The sequence below is a fragment of the Rhinopithecus bieti genome, unplaced genomic scaffold (genome assembly GCF_001698545.2).
Source record: "Rhinopithecus bieti isolate Rb0 unplaced genomic scaffold, ASM169854v2 scaffold_8649, whole genome shotgun sequence".
Lineage (NCBI taxonomy): Eukaryota > Metazoa > Chordata > Mammalia > Primates > Cercopithecidae > Rhinopithecus > Rhinopithecus bieti.
The window spans coordinates 350,003-356,002 of NW_016805765.1; positions in this window are offsets into that span (position 1 = coordinate 350,003).

The following is a 6,000-nucleotide window of genomic DNA, read 5'->3' on the forward strand; positions in this document are numbered from 1 at the left end:
ACACAAACAAATGGAAAAAATTCCATGCTTGTGGACAGGAAGAATCAATATAATTAAAATGGCTATACTGCCCAAGGCAATTTACAGATTCAGTGCTATCCCTATCAAACTACCAATGATATTCTTCACACAACTAGAAAAAACTATTTTAAAATTCATGTAGAACCAAAACAGACCCTAAGCAAAAAGAACAAAGCTGTAGGCATCACACTACCCAACTTCAAACTACATTACAGGGCTATAGTAACCAAAACAGCATGGTATTGGCACAAAACAAGACACGTAAGACCAATGCAATAGAATAGAGAGCTCATAAATAAGACCACACACCTACAACCATCTGATTCTCAACAAAATTGATAAAAACAAGCAATGAGGAAGATTCCTTATTCAACAAATGGTGCTGGGAGAACTGCTAGCCATAAGCAGAAGATTGAAACTGGACCCCTTTCTTATACCATATACAAAATCAATACAAGATTGATTAAAGACTTAAATGTAAAACCTAAAACTATCAAAACCCTAGAAGACAACCTAGGCAATACTATTCTGGACATAGAAACCGGCAAATATTTCATAACAAACATGCTAAAACAAACTGCAACAAAAGCAAAAATTGACAAATGGGATCTAATTAAGCTAAAGAGTTTCTTCAGAGCAAAAGAAACTGTCAACAGAGTAAGCAGACAACCTACAGAATGGGAGAACGTATTTGCAAACTATGCCTCTGACAAAGGTCTAATATCCAGCTCTATAAGGAGCTTAAACAAATTTACAAGAAAAAAACAATCCCATTAAAAAGCGGACAAAGGACACAAACAGGCACTTCTCAAAAGAAGACATACATGTGGCTGACAAGCATATGACAAAAAGCTCAACATCACTGATCATTAGAGAAATACAAATCAAAACCACAATGAGATACCATCTCACGCCAGTCAGAATGGCTATTTTTAAAAAGTCAAAAAATAACAGATGCTGGCAAGATTGCAGAGAAAAGAGAATGCTTATACACTGTTGGTGAGAGTATAAATTAGTTCAATCATTGTGGAAAGCAGTGCAGCAATTCCTCAAAGAGCTAAAACAGAACTACCATTTGACACAGCAATTCTATTACTGGGTATATACTCAGAGGAATATAAATCGTTCTATCATAAAGACACATGCACGCATATGTTCATTGCAGCACTAGTCACCATAGCAAAGACATGGAATCAACCTAAATGCCTACCAATGGTAGACTGGATAAAGAAAATATGGTACCTATACACCATGGAATACTATGCAGCCATAAAAAATAAGGAGATCATGTCCTTTGCAGCAACATGGATGGAGCTAGAGGCCATTATCCTTAGCAAACCAACACAGAAACAGAAAACCAAATACCACATGTTCTCACTCATAAGTGGAAGCTAAATGATGAGAACATGTGGCCACAAAGAGGGGAAAAACAACAGACATGGGTCCTATCTGAGGGTGGAGGTTGGGAGGAGGAAGAGAATCAGAAAAAAATAACTATTGAGTACTAGGCTTAATACCTCTAGCTAACTTTATTAGAAGAATACAATGTCTAATACATGTAACATACAAAATATGTGTTTATCAACTGTTTGTTATCTCTAAGTCCTCTGGTCAATTGTAGGCCATTAGTAGTTAAGTTCTGGGGAAGTCAGAAGTTACACGTGAATTTTCCATGGTGTGGAAAGGGTCAGTGCCCCTAACCCCTCTGTTGTTTAAGGGTCAACTCTACTTCTTGTTGCTTAATCTTCCATTCTAGACATTATCTTTTTCTTCCTACTTTAATGAGGATTTAAGTCTGCTGGGTTTATAAACAATAACTTTTTAGAAAGTTATCACTATGCCTATTGAAATTTTTTTTTTTTTTTTTTTTTGAGAGGGAGTCTGGCTCAGTTGCCCAGGCTGGAGGGCAGTGGCGTGATCTCAGCTCACTGCAAGCTCCGCCTCCCGGGTTCACGCCATTCTCCTGCCTCAGCCTCCTGAGTAGCTGGGACTACAGGCGCCCGCCACCTCGCCCGGCTAGATTTTTGTATTTTTTTTTAGTAGAGATGGGGTTTCACTGTGGTCTCGATCTCCTGACCTCATGATCCACCCGCCTCAGCTCCCAAAGTGCTGGGATTACAGGCGTGAGCGACTGCGCCTGGCCTGAAATTCTTTAATTAAATCAATAGTAGCTGCTGGGAAAAATCCAATTGTCTTAGTTACGAAAGACCCAAACCTCAATGTTAAATACCTGAGAGGCTTCCAAGCAAAAAGTTCAGGGATAAACTGAGCCAACCCCACTGTTTCATTATTAATAATAAACTATATCGATTAATAAGTCCTTGTAGTCTTGAAAAGCACCATATGGTTTATATACAGTTCACTTAATGTAGTTAATTTTCACATCAGCCCTGCAAGGGCAGCTCCATTTTACACGTCAGGAAGGAACATACACTGGGAGAGTTTCCAGGCTTAGTGTTTCTCCCGGTATACCACATGACCTCTGGGCTCAGAAAAAAAGGACACACAGGAAATGAGAACCCTCAGCTGTCTGCTCTCTCAGCTTTCAGAACCAGTCCTTACTGTCCTTTCCTCCTTCACTCTCCACTCTCCCTCTTCCTGAGCTGGGTCAATGAACCAAAACGTGGAGGCTTGTCTGAGTTTCTGGGTGAGCAGTTCTCCTTGGCTGGTTGGTCATGGGTATTCAACCCAGCCAGGTGCTCTAACTCAGATTCTTTTTCATTGCCTACAGCTCAGACCCCACTCAGTTCTTCCAAAGCTAGTCAGTTGAGGACTCTGCTGTCCACTGACAGGGACAGCCTGAGGTCAGGATGTGCAGTAGGGTGTAGCCTGAACAGCTTCCTGAAGGACAGGGAGAAAAAGCTATTGCACAATGCTTGGATAAAAAAATAAAAATGTAGGATAGTATGACTTTTGTTAATGAAGGAAGGAGCTTCTCTGACCCAATATCCAAGCCACTGGAGTACAAATCTAAGGATATGAAGAAGCGTTAGCTTTTCCTAAATATTGGGAATTTTTTCCTGAATGCAAAAGTAATACAAACTAATCGGAGGTACAGAGGGGGGATGTGCATGGAAACAGTAAAAGACAAGGATAAAAAAAAAAAGATCACTCTAATACTACCACCTGCCAGCATCCTACCATCTTCTTCCTTTCTTTTGTTAAAAGAAAAAAAAGTGTTTGTTTAATCATCTACTTTTCATCTTTTATCTAAGTAATATATGCATATAATTTTTAAAGTCAACTAGCACCAAAAAGCTTTTACAATAATTGGAATTCCCGGTCGGGCGCGGTGGCTCACGCCTGTAATCCTAGCACTTTGGGAAGCCGAGGCGGGCGGATCACGAGGTCAGGAAATCGAGGCCAGCCTAGCTAACACATGGTGAAACCCAGCCTCTACTAAAAATACAAAAAATTAGCCGGGCATGGTGGTGGGTGCCTGTAGTCCCAGCTACACGGAGGCTGAGGCAGGAGAATGGCGGGAACCTGGAAGGCGGAGCTTGCAGTGAGCGAGATCGCACCACAGTGCAAGACTCCGTCTCAAAAAAAAAAAAAAAAGGAATTCCCTGACCCCACTGCCTCCCTACCCCAGTATAAATTAAGTTTATAATTGTATACATTTATAGGGAACAAAGTGATGTTATAATTTATGAATACAAAGTGGAAAAATTAAATAAGGCTAATTAACATATTCATCACCTAAAATACTTACAATGTTTTATAGTGAGAATATTTGAAATTTACTCTCCTAGCAATTTTGAAATGTACAAAACACTATTAGTAGCTATATACACCATGCTATGCAATAAATCTCAAAGAAAAAACTTCATTCCTCCTGTCTAATTGAGATTTCGTTCCCTTTGACCATCATTTCTCCATTTTCCCCTTACCCCACTACTTGGAGTTATGCTTGATTCCATAGCTTGGCCATTGTGGACAGTGCTGCAATGACAATGGAAGTCCAGACATCTCTTCAACAAACTGATTTCAAGTCTTTTAAGTAAATACCATAAGCAGGATTGCTGGATCATATAGTAATTCCATTTTTAGTTTTTTGAAGAACATCTATATAGTTTTCCATAATGGCTGTACTAATTTATATCCCCACCAACAATGTACAAGAGTCCCTTTTCTCCAAATTCTCACCAACACTTGTTTGTCTTTTTGGTAGTAGTCATTCTGACAGGTGTGAAATATCACGTTGTGGTTTTAATTTGCATTTCCCTAGTGATTAGCAATATCAAGCATTTTTTCATATACTGTTGGGCATTTGTATGCCTTCTTTCGACAAATGTCTGTTTAAGTCCCTTGCCCATTTTCATATTATTTTGTTTGTTTGTTTTCTTGCTATTGAGTTGTTTGAGTCCCTTATATATTTTGTATATTAACCACTTATCAGATATGTGGTTTGAAAATATTTTCTCCCACTTCATAGGTTGTCTCTTCACACTGTCAATTGTTTCCTTAGCTGTGCAGAAGCTTCTTAATTTTATATAATCCCATTATCTATTTGTGCTTTTGTTGCCTGCCCTTTTGAGGCCAAATTCAAAATATCACTGGCCAGACCAATGTTGTGTAGTTTTCCCTCTATGTTTTCTTTCAGTAGGTTTACAGTTTCTGATCTTATGTTTCAATCTTTATTCCATTTTGAGTTGATTTTCATATATGGTGTGAGATAAGGATCCAATTTCATTCTTCTGCATATGGATTTCAAGTTTTCTAAAACCATTTATTGAAGACTATCCTTTTCCAGTTGTGCATTCTTGCCAACTCTATACAAAATCAATTGACTATACATGCATGAGTTCATTTCTGGGCTCTTTATTCTATTGCATTGGTTGATATGCCTATTTTTTTACCAGTACCATACTGTTTTAATTGCTATGGCTCTGTAGTATAGTTTTTTTTCTTTCTTTTTTTTTTTTCTTTTTTTTCTTTTTTTTTTTCTTGAGACAGAGTCTCACTCTGTATCCCAGGCTGGAGTGCAGTGGCAGTGGCTGGATCTCAGCTCACTGCAAGCTCCGCCTCCCGGGTTTACACCATTCTCCTGCCTCAGCCTCCCGAGTAGCTGGAACGACAGGCGCTCATCATCACGCCTGGCTAATGTTTGTATTTTTAGTAGAGACAGGGTTTCACCTTGTTAGCCAGGATGGCCTCGATCTTCTGACCTTGTGATCCGCCCGCCTTGGCCTCCCAAAGTGCTGGGATTACAGGCTTGAGCCACCGCACCTGGCCTGTAGTATAGTTTTCAATTGGGTAGTGTGACACCTCTCCAGCATTGTTCTTTTTGTGCATGATTTTCTTGACTATCCAGGGGGTTTTGTGGTCAGATATGAATTTTAGGACTTTTTTGTTTGTTTGTATCTATGAAAACTGACATTGGAAAGTTGATAGAAATTGAATGGAATCTGTAGATTGCTTTGGGTAGCATGGATATTTGAACAATATTAATTCTTCCACTCAATGAACACAGGATATCTTTCTATTTAGTTATACTTCAATTTCTTTTTTTTTCTTCTTCTTCTTTTTTTTTTTTTTTTTTTTTTTTTGAGACAGAGTCCCACTCTGTCACCAGGCTGGAGTGCAGTGGTGCAGTCTTGGCTCACTTCAACCTCTGCCTCCTGGGTTCAAGCGATTCTCCTGTCTCAGCCTCCCCAGTGGCAGGCATGCACCACCACGCCCAGCTAATTTTTTGTATTTTTAGTAGAGATGGGGTTTCAGCATGTTGGCCAGGATGGTCTCTATCTCTTGACCTCGTGATTCGCCTGCCTTGGCCTCTCAAAGTGCTGGGATGACAGGTGTGACCCACGGCGCCCGGACTCTTTAATGTCTTTCTCTTTTTTAAATTTTCTTTTTTTTTTTTTTTTTTTTTTTTTTGAGACGGAGTCTTGCTCTGTCACCCAGGCTGGAGTGCAGTGGCACAGTCTTGGCTGTCTGCAAGTTCCGCCTCCTGGGTTCATGCCATTCTCCTGCCTCAGC